The 13822-nt window shown below is 40.1% G+C and overlaps 1 long non-coding RNA gene across 2 annotated transcripts; it reads right to left on the reverse strand.

Annotated features, from left to right (window-relative positions):
* Positions 1-1780: 1780 nt before the first annotated feature.
* LOC114670149 (uncharacterized) lies at positions 1781-13803 on the reverse strand. 2 transcript variants are annotated; one of them, XR_013398422.1, is made up of 4 exons: positions 13707-13803; positions 9095-9271; positions 4290-4453; positions 1781-4201 (listed from the first exon to the last, which is right to left on the reverse strand). It is a non-coding gene; the product is annotated as an uncharacterized LOC114670149 (long non-coding RNA). The 2 variants fall into 2 exon arrangements; XR_013398421.1 differs by having other exon boundaries at positions 13553-13724.
* Between the last annotated feature and the right edge of the window lie 19 nt (positions 13804-13822).

Here is a 13822-nt window from a genome sequence, read left to right on the forward strand (position 1 = left end):
CGTGCCTTGGTTCAGGGCCCCCTTCCAGAAGTGGCATCACCCCAAACCCTGCTTTCATCATCACATCTTCTTTTCTGACATTGAGCTTCCTTCTTACCTAGTATAAGGACCCATTTGACTACACTGGGCCCACCCAGGATAATCTCCCCATTGCAAACTCCTTAATTTAGCCACATCTGCAAAGAGCCTTTGCCATGTAAGATAACAAATTCACAGGTTTCAGGGATTAGGATATGGACATCTAGGGGGAGGGCATTATTTAGCCTACCCACTAGTGGACTTATTTATTTATTAAAAAACCTGTGTTACCCCCAAAATATTATAATAGAATAATGAGAAATTTGAAGTCACCCATTTAGAGGAAATGTTTGTCTTCTAAGTCAAAGTGTCTAACTCAAATAATCTATCATTCTGCTTTATTCTGGGTGAGGAAAGACCCTGGAATTTCAAGCATATTTTATTCCTTTGTAAAGATGATCCTGCTCCTACTTTTCTTAAAATATACTCATTTTAATTTGTATTTGTGCAGAAAAGTAAAATGCAGACAGGGACAATAAAAGAAATACTTGAGCAAAATGTAGAATACAAAGAGCAAAAATTCACAAGCAACTTCTTAGCATTGCTTCAGAAAGGGAGGGGAAAAAGAAGAGAAACAGCAAAGACATACCAAAAATATTTGCCATTCTCGTAAAATGGAACTTGAGTGAGTGGAAAGTGTAACCTCTGACTTGGTGGATGGAGAGGGCCAGAGAAAGCTTCTTTTATCTGACCACATTTCAAAACAATACCAGGCAATAATTGTCTCTTAGAGTAAATGGCAAAGGGAATTGATTTTTAAATTACTTTTAAATCATAAAATCCCACAATTGTAACTGCATTTTGGGTAGTCATCCGGGAGTATACCAGGAACTTTATTGGAGAAAAACTCCAGGAAGGCATTGAGAAGCACTAATAAAGCATGTCTCTGTTGAATTGAAGTTAACTCTTCTCCTTAGTAATTGAGTTTTCATCCTAGGAAAATATTATTTATGAGAGGAAGCATTTTTTTTTTTAAAAAAGGCTGCCCTGAAAGAATAGCAGAAACTATGACATTTTTTAATTTGATAAAACCGTATATAAAGAGATGCCGACAACTTCGATGATTGGAAGTTTTAAAACCAAATTAAATCTGTAAGCAGGTTTCTCTCAAAAAGTAAAGGCTTGAATTCAATATACATTTTCTACATTTATGTCAATGTTCTTTCTTTTTTTGTTTTCTTTTTAAATTTATTTTTATTTTATTTTATTTATTTTTTGTTTTTTCTTCATAATGTTCTTTCTTCATTAATGGAAACTGAATAATTGCTGAGAGAATTATCTGAAAATCAACTTGCCAAATGCCAATTTACAGAAATTTAATTTACCTAATGATAATTTGCCAAATAAGAAATTCTCCAAATTTATCAAACATACGGATTTATTAAAAAAAAAACTTCCTTTTAATAATTATTTCAATGTCATTTCTTACTTTTCAAACACTAAATTAACATTAAAGAGTATCCTAAATAAACAAGAAGTAGCTTATAAAACCCTATCATGTAATAAATGCTAACATTTTTAATTCCAACCAGGAAAAATTACATACATAGACTCAGTAGCAGTTTGCAGAAGAACTTAAAGTGGAAAAGGAAAATTATTCAACTTAGTAGAAAGAACATCTAAAAGGGATTAGCATAACAGACTGTATATGATTAATAGTTCGAACTTGAGTTACCTTAACCATAAACATGAGACTAGGTAATTTATAAAGAAAAGAGTTTTATTTGGCTCAGAGTTCTGCAAGCTGTCAAGCATGGCACCAACATCTGCTTGGCATCTGGTGAGGTCTCAGGAAACTTACAATCATGGTAGAATATGAAGGGGGAGCAGGTACGTCACATGGTGAGAGAGGGAGCAAGAGAGAGGACGACTGGAGGTCCCAAACTCATTTTAAACAACCAGCTGCCTTGTGAACTAATAGTGTGAAAAACTCACTCATTACACAAGAATGGTAGCAAGCCCTTCATGAAGGATCCATCCCCATGATCCAAACACCTCCCACCAGGCCCCACCTCCAACACCAGGGATCACACTTCAACATGAGATTTGGAGGAGACAAACATCCAAAGGCTATCACCCAGTTACCCTCCAATTATCCTATTCATTTCTTTAAAAAAATCCAAAACCTATCGCTACTGGAAGCTGTTAGGTTTATTTGTGCCTTCTCTTCCTTATTATCCATCTTCCTCAACAGAATGTAAGCTCCATGAGAGTTAAAGTTATACTTTAAACCTAGTGCCTCTTCCTACAAACATTGATTTGTTACTTGAAAAGTAATGGAGAAAGTATCCTAAAAGTATCTTCCGAGTAGCTACTAAACAAATATTTGTTGAATGAATCAAAGGATACATTTATCTTTGAGAACAGACTTCTCCTTAATTTTTTAAAAAATCCACTTAACTGCATCTTTTAGCAATGTGAAAATAAAGAGCTTTTGCAATGCAGTCTTTTGAAACAACACATTTTCTGCCAGTCATTGTTACCCATGTCCAAAGGAATGGAAGATTCCTTTTCCACTAGAAAAACATTCCCCCACCTAGTGGAAAAGTACTTGACTCCAGAATGCACTGACTAGAGGGATTTGGAAGGATCTATAATAGGCTGTCTATGAAGAGTCCATGTAAGAATGACTCATCTTATAAGAGTTGTCATTGAAGACAAATCTGTGAGGGTGTAGGTGCATGGATCAGCATAAATCAGCCAGTAGCCCATCTGGGAATTGTGTCTGCTTGTATACATCAATACCTTCTTTAGGAGGCTTGGTTTCAAAGGATATTTTACAGACAACAGTATTAATCCCTAGAATTAGCACAGAGGAAGAGATGAAAGGAGTCCCATTACTTTTGCAACCTAGGTGCCCCACGCAGCCTCTCTGACTTGTTTTCACTTTCCACTGAACTCTTGTCCTTGAAGAAAAGCTAATTAGAAGTTAGAAAGAGGTTAAAGTTCCCCCAAAGACAGAATTTCAGAGAAGTGGGAAACATTTTTCAAGCTTGGCAGTAAGAAATGGTTTTGATAGCCATTAAGGTGACCTCATGTTCACCTTCAAGCAAGATTTTGAGAAAACTGGGGTGAGCCTCAATCTATTTTTACTCAATGAACTGAAAGATAAAGGGAAAGAATGTAGACATTCTGTTGCCTGTCCTGGGTAAATCAATAAGGAAACTGCTCTTTTTTTGAAGACTTATATGGGCTTAATGATCCTCAGATCCTGAGTTCAGAATTTAAAATATATATGTAAATAATTGTATAGGCCACTCCGAAGTACTAGTTGCAAATAAAAGATTCAGTGAAAATGCATGTGGAATGCTGACTATAAATTATCGCACATGTTATCATCTAGTCAAATATTTATCTTTTCTGGGGACTATATGCCCATGGGGATTGATAATGAGATATTGAGCCTTTTGCCATTAATATTCTGTCTCAAATTGAGCCCAGCTTTACAGAGGAAAAAAAAATTGTTGTCATCTCAGTTTTTGCCGCCTGCTCTTTGTAAAGAGGCAGGAGGATACTGTCAGAATTGGCTCTAGGGAAAATTGCAAAGTGAAGGTTGGCATTCACTCTTCCTTTTTCCTGTTTTCACCCTCACCCTAAGTCTCTCATTTCCTTAGGGTCTTCCTGTTATCCTCCCACCTTCCTGAGGGTTTGCAGTATACTGTCCCAATGAGGCAGCCCCCTTTGCTGGGACCTCTACCTTTCTCTGCTCTGTTTGTTACTGCACTGTGGTCCTCAAGCCTTAGAAATGAAGTTGCCCTCAGAGAGTTAAACTCTAAATGAATTCCTAATGGATCAGAGCAGAGATTAGCAAGTGCCTTAAAGCAGTCAAGTGGCTCCCCAGGCAATAAGAATGGACATTAACCAGATCAAAGATACAATATGTACCTAACAAAGAAAGGGCAGGGGAGGATTTGGTCAGCCAAGGAGGTAAAAATCACACATCAGAGACAAGGCTAGCAGCGTTCATCTAAGCACTGAGCAAAGATGGACACCCTTCTGTCTTCTTCTTGTAGTCCTGGGATGCTACCAAATGTCCAAGTTGTAAAACTCCCATTCCCTGACCTCCAGCTTCTTCCATTCTCTCCAAGCAACTGTCTGATAATTTGATGTCCATGTAGCTTGCCTACATGGGAAAAAAATGCAGTGATCAAGCCAACACAAACATTTTGCATGTCTAATAATTATTTTTCATATTGAAAATTTGCAAGTACCCTGATTATATGACAGTGTGAGATGAGCTATACAGATCCTTCACCTCTAGGACTCAATGAAGTTTCTGAGACTAGGCTAGTATAGAAGGAATGCCCAAATGGGGCCAATCCACTGTGGTCCACTGTGGGTTGTGTGTAGGGAAACTGTAGAGATGTCACGGGGTCTGTAATGAAAAGAAATGTAAATTTCTTACCATTATGGGTTGAATTGCATCCCCCCCAATATATACGTTAAAGCCTTAGCCTCCCAGTACTACAAAATGTGACCTTATTTGGAAATAGAATAATTGCAGAAGTAATTAGTTAAGCGAAAATGAAGTCATACTGAAAAAGGGTGGGCTCTTAATGCAATATAACTGGTGTTTTTACAAGGAGAGAGAATTTTGGACACAGACACAGAGGGAAGACTGCCATGTGAAGTTGGAGGCCAGGCTGAATGATGTTGCCTCCAGCCAAAGAATACCTGGGCTACCAGAAGCTAGAAGAGGCAATGACAACTTCTCCCTTAGACACTTCGGAGGGAGTGTGGTCTTTCCAACACCTTGATTTTGGGCATCTAACCACCAGAACAAATTTCTGTTGTGTAAAGCCACCCAATTTATGGTAATTTGTTATGGTGACCCTAGGAAATGAATACACAAACATAAGAAGAGAAGGCACTTGGTGGCCTCACAAGCCTGCACTGTATGAAGTGAAGTGTGGCAGGAGAAAACAGTCTGTCAGACCTAGGGCTTAGTTCCAAGGGGAAGGGGAAGGATAAGAGGATTTGAGATGGAGAAATTGGTGAAGTCCTGCTTAGTTTGTTTGGGCTGCTATCACAAAATACCTTAGGCTGGGTAAATTATAAACCACAGACATTTACTGCTCACCATTCTGAAGGCTGGGAAGTCCAAGATCAAGGTGCTAGCAGATTCAGTATCTGGTAATCCCATTCATAAGAACTCTGCCCTCATGACCTAATTATCTCCCAAAGGCTCCACCTCTTAATACCATCACCTTGGGGGTTCAGTTTCAGCATATGAATTTTGGGGCAACATAAACATTCAGACCATAGTAAGTCCCCTCTCAGAAATAAAGTCTCAAGGCACAGAACCCATTTGGGCCTCTGTTTAGCATGACTGAATAAAATAAAGGAAACAGGAATTAGAATTTTAAAAGTTTTTATTATCTTTCTGACTGGGCATGGTGGCTCATCCTGTAATCCCAGCACTTTGGGAGGTCAAGGCAGTGGATCACCTGAGGTCAGCAGTTCAAGACCAGCCTGGCCAACATGGCAAAACCCCATCTCTACCAAAAATATGAAAATTAGCCAGGAGTGGGGGCATGTGCCTGTAATCCCAGCTACTTGGGAGGCCGAGGCAGGAGAATCACTTGAATCCAGGAGGTGGAGGTTGCAGTGAGCCAAGATCGCGCCACTACACTCCAGCCTGGGCAACAAGAGCAAAACTCCATCTCATAAATAAATAAATAAAATAAAAGTTTTTATTATCTTTCTGTTTTCCTTTTGTGATTCAGCGAAATCCTGAAAAGTAATGTAGGTAGCAAGAAAGAGGAGTCAAGAGGGGCTGTGGTCTTGAGTTACATAACTGGGAAGATGATTGCACCCCATAGCCTAGTTTTGGGGAGAAGATTCCCAAAGAAGAGAGATCATGGACATAGGAAGAGAAAACTGGGTGTTGGTCCCATAGTTTCCCCTTGGCCAGCTTCCTTAGAGGGGGATCCTGGGAAACTGCTTGAGGGGATCCTCAAGCCACTTCAGTGGCCTCCTGAGCAATCTTTTCTTCACTTCCCAAGTCTTACTCATGTCTGTAAATTATATAACTACTCCCTCCATTTCTCAAGCCAGAAACCTAGGAGTCATCCTCGATTCCTCCCTTTTCTTCACTCTCTCATCCCTCATATCAGGGAATCCCACAGAGCTTACCTCCAAATAAATGTCCTTTACTCACCATCTCCACAATCCCACTTTAGTCCAATTTTGTACCATCACTTGCCTGGAGCCCACCACAACCTTCTAATTGGTCTTCTCACTTCCACTCTTGCTCCTTTAATTGTTTCTTCACTCAACAGCAAAAGAGATCTTTTTAAAACAATAATCTGGTAACTGCCCAGCTTAAAACCATCCATTTCAATGAAAATAAAACCCTAACTTCTTAGAATGGCTTACAAAGCATTTTACTATTGAATCCTGCCTCTCTCTCCACTGTTTCCTCAGTTCTAGCTGCACTGTTCCTTCAGTTTCTCTACCAGAACTCTTCCCACCACAGGGCCTTTGCACATACAGTTTCTTTTGACTGGACTATTCTACCCACAGTAGCATGGCTAGCTATTCCCTGTTCTCAGTTTCAGCTTAAATGTCATGTCAGAGAGGCCTTTCCTGGTGACCACCACTAATATACATGAGTGCATGTCTATTAGTCTTTATCTCAGCACCTCATTTGTTTCTCCAGAGTAAATATTTAACTTGCAATTACTTGATCTCTCTCTCTCATCTCTGTCAATATGTAAGCTCCATAGATGTAGGGACCATGATTGCCTTTTCTACCACTGTCTCCCTGGCATATAGCACAGACCCATAGTAAGTCTCCAATAAATATTGTTCGAATGAGTGAATATTTAGTGTAGCCACAACTGAACAAGCCCCCAGAACCGAAAGTTGGGGGACAGGGAGCAGGATGGGGTGGGAGGATGGTTAGAATGATTTGCTGGGAAAAGGATTTTCTAAAATGCACATGAAGAATAATTTCACTCAGTATGACTATTTGCAATCCAAAATGCAGAAAAAATTATTATCAGTACATGTTTATTGGGGTATTATTTACAATAGCAAAACAGTTAAATGATCTCTTGGCTATAAGTGGAGAAAATGTGTATTTGTGAAGACAATACTAGTCACAATATTAAACTTTTAAAACTTTCAATGAAGAAATGTAGAAGCAAATCTCAGTGTGGTCTTTATCTGTTGTAATTTTGTCATATAAAAGGTCAAGTGTTTTTGCACATGTGCATAGAATTTCCTTTTTTTCCTTTTTTTTTTTTTTTTTTTTTTGAGATAGAATCTTGCTCTGTTGCCCAGGCTGGAGTGCAGTGGTGCAATCTTGGCTCACTGCAACCTCTGCCTCCTGGGTTTGAGTGATTCTCCTGCCTCAGCCTCCCGAGTAGCTGGGATTACAGGTGTGTACCGTCATATCCACCTAATTTTTTGTATTTTTAGTAGAGATGGGGTTCCACCGTGTTAGCCAGGATGGTCTCGATCTCCTGATCTTGTGATCTGCCCCCCTTGGCCTCCCAAAGTGCTGGGTTTACATGCGTGAGTCACAGCATGCAGCCAGGGTTTCTTAATCGTTTATTTTTTGTATTTGTTGCTTGAAAGAATGACAAATGTATCTTTGGTTAACAACTGTATCATACTTTTTTTTTTTTTTTTTTTTTTAGACAGAGTCTTGCTTTGTCACCCAGGCTGGAGTGCAGTGGTGCCGTCTCAGCTTACTGCAATTTCTGGCTCCTGGGTTCAAGTGATTCTCATGCCCCAGCCTCCGAAGTAGCTGAGATTACAGGCACGTGCCACTATGCCTGTCTAATTTTTATATGTATTTTTTAATAGAGACGGAGTTTCACCATGTTGGCCAGGCTGGTCTCCTGACCTCAAGTGATCCGCCTGCCTTGGCCTCCCAAAGTGCTGAAATTACAGGTGTGAACCACTGCGCCCAGCCAATAGTATCGTACATTAATCCTGCTGAAACCTAAAGAGTAGACACATCTTTCATACACACACACACACACACACACACACACACACACACACACACACACACACACACTCTACAAGTGGATTCAGAAGTTTTCAGAAGGATAATAGTGGCCCAAAGGCATCGCAACTGCCTTGTAGAGGGAGAACCTACTGGTTCTTCCTAAGATGGCCTAAGCAGTAGAGTTAAAGTGTGGTCCCCAGATCAACAGAAACAGCGAATTCTCAGACCTACTGAATTAGAAACTCTGGGGGTGCAGGCCAGCAGTCTGGGTCTAAACACTCCTTCTGAGTCATTCTGATGCACGCTAAGGTTTGAGAACCACTGGCTAAAGCAACATTCTGATGACCAGATCTAGGTTTGCTGAGATCTGCCAAAGGAAGGAAGTTCAGTTTCTACTCTCCGTGAGCAGGGACAAAGCCAGTTTCCTGAGGATCTTCTGTAAGCAGAAGGGCTCACGCATCCTTCTCTACCTTGAGCAAGCCTCGGATCCTGCCAGGAGTGGTGAGACTTACACCCCTTAAGCTCCTATATTTGGCCAGGGCTCCTCCTCTTTTTCCCCGCTGGCTCTTAGGAGGATGGGATTCAACAGCGAAGCCTGCTGGTGTTTTAACCTGACTCTGTCACTCCGTGTCTGTGAGTAAAAGGCCGCTTATCTAATGGGAGAAAGCTGCTTTTAGTGCCTTCTCTGGAACTACTATAGAAGACTTATTTTTAACCCAGAGTAATACACTCCTTACACCTGTCCTTGAATAAGATGGAATGAAACCAGATCTAGAGTTCCCCAAAGCTAAAACCGAGACTCCAGACATTCCCATTATACATTTTAACAAAGGAGGGGACAGAGGCCCAGAGAGTGGCTGTCTCTGAGGTTACACAGTTTGTGAGGGACGAACTTCAGATTAGCCCCCAGATTAGCCCCAAAGTACTTCTAATTCAGTACTTTGGTGTCTGTACTTTATTCAGCGTCCTTTCTACTTCCTACTCAACAGCTCAGGGCTTTACTCCACATCTATGCGGTAGGGCCTGGGGATTTGGGCTGCTATGAATACTTACGCAGTTCTGTACTGAAGAAGTCAAGAATATGCCGCCCCAAAATACACCGCTCTGGGCTAATGACTATTTTGAGTTAAAGACGCTTTTACAAAAGCAGCAGGTGCAAGAAGATCACTCTGACCTTCATTCTGTTTCTTAGAAGCAGAGCACAAAAATCCCATGTGAAAGATGTCCGCCCTGTACCAAAAAGAATAACATTCTTATCATCAAGGACAGGAAGTTGAAGCTGAGGGAAATTGGTACAAACCAACCTTGTCAAACGAACCCTTATCTGCCTCATCACTTCTCTAGCCAATTAACTACCCGCACTCAAGCCCCTTTACCTTCTCACGTTTCACGACTTACCATTCTTTGTGCAATTCAGTATGTGATTGACTCTCTCAAGTGCTTCTTTGGGTCTTCATTTTTGTATGAGGGCTCCTGTGCCACGTAAAACTTCTATTGAATAACTTCGTATGGTTTTCTCCTGTTAATCTATGTTAGGTCAATTTAATCCTCAGGCCCAGCTGGGAAACCACAAAAAAGGAGGTGGAATTTTGCCTCCCCTACAATACTGATCAAAGAGCTCATGATGAAGAGAGGGGAGTAAGGGTAGGGCACAACCTGAGCCAAACCCCGACCTCTGCACTGGGGCTGCATCTGTCAGAAGAGAGGCCCTTTTACAAATGCAGATGCCTGGGTCACACTTTAGACTAATGAAATCAAAAGCTCTAAGAAAGGGGATTGCCATTAATACATATATGTGTGTGTGTGTGTGTGTGTGTGTGTATACATCTGTATATATATACACACATATTTTGTTTGTTTGTTTGTTTTGTTTTTCGTTTTGAGACAGACCAGGCTGGAGTGCAGTGGCACAACCTTGGCTCACATCCACCTCCCTGATTCAAGATATTCTCCTGCCTCAGTCTCCCAAGTAGCTGGAATTATAGGCATGCCACCATGCCTGGCTAATTTTTTTTTTTTTTTTTTTTTTTTTGAGACAGAATCTCAGTCTGTCACCCAGGCTGGATGCAATGACATGATCTCGGCTCACTGCAACCTCCACCTCCCAGGTTCAAGCAATTCTCCCTGCCTCAGTCTCCCAAGTAGCTATGATTACAGGCACCTGCCACCATGCCTGGCTAATTTTTTGTGTGTGTTTTTAGTAGAGACACGATTTCACCATGTTGGCCAGGCTGGTCTCGAACTCCTGACCTCAGGTGATCTGCCCGCCTCAGCCTCCCAAAGTGCTGATTACAGGCATGAGCCACAGCACCCAGCCAATATAATATTTTTTGAGACAGGTTTTGCTATGTTGCCTAGGCTACAGTGCAGTGGCAGTTCACAGGTGTGATTATAGTACACTACAGCCTTGAACTCCTGTCCTCAAGCTATCCTCCTGCCTCAGCCTCCTGAGTAGCTGGGACTACAGGCATGCACCACTGGGCCTGGCTCATTAACATTTAGTTTTAGAAGCTTATCAGGTGATTCTAATGTTCACCCAGAGTTGAGAATCACTGTTCGAAATTATTCCCAAGATTCCTTTACCATACTGTTACTTAAGTGTCCAATCCTAACCTTGTTATCAAAAGCAAGAGACTATAGATTTACTCAATAATTCAGGCTAATATAATCCAGTCATCTCCACAAAAAAACACTAGTTGATGAAGTTAAATACTTTCTCCAACTCTGAGCCAGAAATTCAATACTGCATTTCAAACGATCTTAAAAAAAAAAAAAAAAAATCTGTTTTAAGGAGAAAGACTATTTCTATTTCCATCCTTAAAGTATGATTACTAAAAACTGAAAAACTCGGTTCTCATTTTGCAAAGCAGTGAGATATCTGGGTAGGTGGGAGTCATCTTCTCCTCCTGGCTTTTCAGCCTTGGCCCTCAAATGAGGGACTTCCAGGCTCTCGGAGGTGTTAGGTAGAGGCTCCTGCCTTCCTTCTTTTGCAGGCTTTTTCCTGTGGTGGGACTTATAGAGGTACATTGAGCCACTGGCTTACATCTTTTCTTAGCTTGGCTGTTCCCAGGACACAAACATCCTTTATTTCTTCAGGTGACAGGTACAAGGGCAAACCCTACCCCTGCAGACAGCTGGTCCTCAGGCATATCTATCTAGGAGAACTCAGAAAAGAGAAAGAGGAAGCCTGACTTCGTCATAGACTCAAGCCCTTTATTCCAGTCCAGCTTTACTAGCAATAAATCTAATATTTTGACCTCCATTTGACTTTGGACCTATTTCTCACCTGATTCAGAATGAGCCCCCCTTAAACCCTAACAGTTAAGTCAATCCACATGACCAAAATGACCGGCTTGACTGTCTTATTTGTTGTGATCCCACTAAAGCCCAAACTGCAAAACATTCACTGCAACTTTATTACCCTAGCTTTCAGTCAATCTAATAGGTTTTGGCTGAGAGAAATAAGGGCTGGATTAACAGAGGCTTGGTCATCCTGATTGTACTCCTGTGTTGAACTGAGGCTAATTAATTCAGTAGAATGCTTCTTTTGTAATGTTTTGTAATGATTCTGGACTAAACACATGAACACAGCTTGAATTGGTTTATAGCTCCCGTGAATTGACAGAAATTAGTTTGTTGTTCTTTTGGTATAGGGTAGTTAGAATTGGTAGAGTCAGGATTACCTAGAAGTCTTCATAAAACTTTACAGTCTGACTTTTATTATTATTCTTGCTCTACTGGAAAGAAATGGTTTATTTATTCTTAGAAAAGAGATGGGATGCAAAAGTTCTAGTTTTTTGACTACGACAACTAATTTAACCTTTTATTGTAGTGAGCTGTTTCCACCTATAAAAGAAACTAACTGAGTAATTTTGTAATCATTGCTACCATGGGACTTATTTATCTATTACTAAATAGCTGCAAAACTAGTAGAATATTAATGAAAATTTTTGCCAAAAATCCATAAGATAAGAATTTAAAAATTTATAATAAGCGTAGATGATCTAGATACATAAATATATGTACCTAAAATTAAAGACATTGCTTTGATTCTAGAAGCTGCAAATTAACATTTAAAATAATGATTCATCTTTCTTAAGAAACTGATGTGCTTATAGTGCTTCTTAACAATAACCTCAAGTTTGAATCTTATGATGAAGCTAAATTTCTCAAGTTTTAAATTCTGAGGACTATACTCAGAAGAAAATCGGATGTTTTCAGCCACAAAAATTGATTAAAAGAAATTTCTGGGAAGAGAATATATTGATAGAAATTATGTAGTCAAAGACTTAGATAAATTTATGGGCAAAAGACTTTTTAGTGTCCTCAGCCTACATGATTAATAATTCAAAGCCAAATTTAGGAGCACTCCACCCAGAAGGAATTACATTATCCAATTTCTGTTATGTTATCCTGAAGTGTAAGCAGCAAGCTCATTAAACATGAATGAGGTAATCAGACAAATTCTATGACTATGCGTGAGCTTCTCATTAATGTTTTACTAGACAGCATTAAGAAAGACTAAATAGACTGCAGTAGATCTAGAAGTAATAAATGGACTTCAAAAGCAAAGCAACTTAATGACCTTCCGGTAAACAGAAAGACTTGAAAGAGAAAGGATGAAGGATTTTAGAAACCTATCAGCTACACTTTTTGGCTGCATCTACAATGGAAAAGTGAAATGGAGTGTGATCAATTACCTGCTTAATTTGACAAATCAACAGGCCTGGTTTAAATATTACTTTGAAGCCTGAAATAACATATTGGGCTGTTATTGGCAGCTTATAGTTCTTAATTCTCCCTTCACTAAGTACTGTTTGACTAGGGCACAGTTTCTCAGCAGTAACAGTGCTGGTGTTTTGGCCTGGGTAATTCTGTTCAGGGGGCTGTCCTATGCATTGCAGGGTGTTAAGCAGCATCCCTGGCTTCTACTCACTAGATGCCAGTAACATCGCCCAGCTGTGACTATCAAAATGTCTCCATACATTGCCAAATGTCCCCTGACATTTATACCTGAGCCTGGTGAAACGAGTCACACGTGTTACAGAGGCAGAGAATTCCAAGAGTACAAATATCCCATTTCCAATCAGAGTGGGAGGCTGTACAAATCATTAAATGAAGGGATTAACTTGCAATTATTTGGTCAATTTGTACTTCACAGACAATTAAACTAGTTAATTCAGATCAAATTTTTTTCTTTGGGATTTGACTTATCAGGATTGGCATCTAAATTAATTCAATTAGTGGACTTACTGCTAGGCATATTTTTAAGTTTGACTTGAGGTTTCAAGCTCAGAAATATCTCAAATGCAATGATCAGGGCTCAGAAACAGATGGAGCTACCTCATCAGCATGATTGTATTTGGGGGCTTTGTTACTATGAGCACACACAAATATACACACACACATTCCTCTAAGAATTCTTTCCATTGGTTTCTGGTTATCTGGTTTTTGCTCTGGTATCTACCCCCCTTCTTCCCTTTGCGTAAAAGTCGTTCCAGCTTGACTTACCAGATAGCTTGATAATTAAGGGTTTGCTTCAGAGCTAGATAAAATTGTGCTTGAATTCTGACTCCAGGATTAATCAGTCCTTCATCATGTTAACAATAATAATTTAAAAAATCAGTCATAATAGTACTTCCAAGGTTGTGAGAATTATACGAACCGGTTAGGAGGTGTCAGGTTCACAACTACGCCAAATGTCATGCGGAGCTGAGCCGAGCCATGCCCAAGAGCGCCTGTACAGCACAAGCAAGGCAGTTATACCTTTTGAAAAAATAG

Source organism: Macaca mulatta, chromosome 9 (assembly GCF_049350105.2).
Source record: "Macaca mulatta isolate MMU2019108-1 chromosome 9, T2T-MMU8v2.0, whole genome shotgun sequence".
NCBI lineage: Eukaryota > Metazoa > Chordata > Mammalia > Primates > Cercopithecidae > Macaca > Macaca mulatta.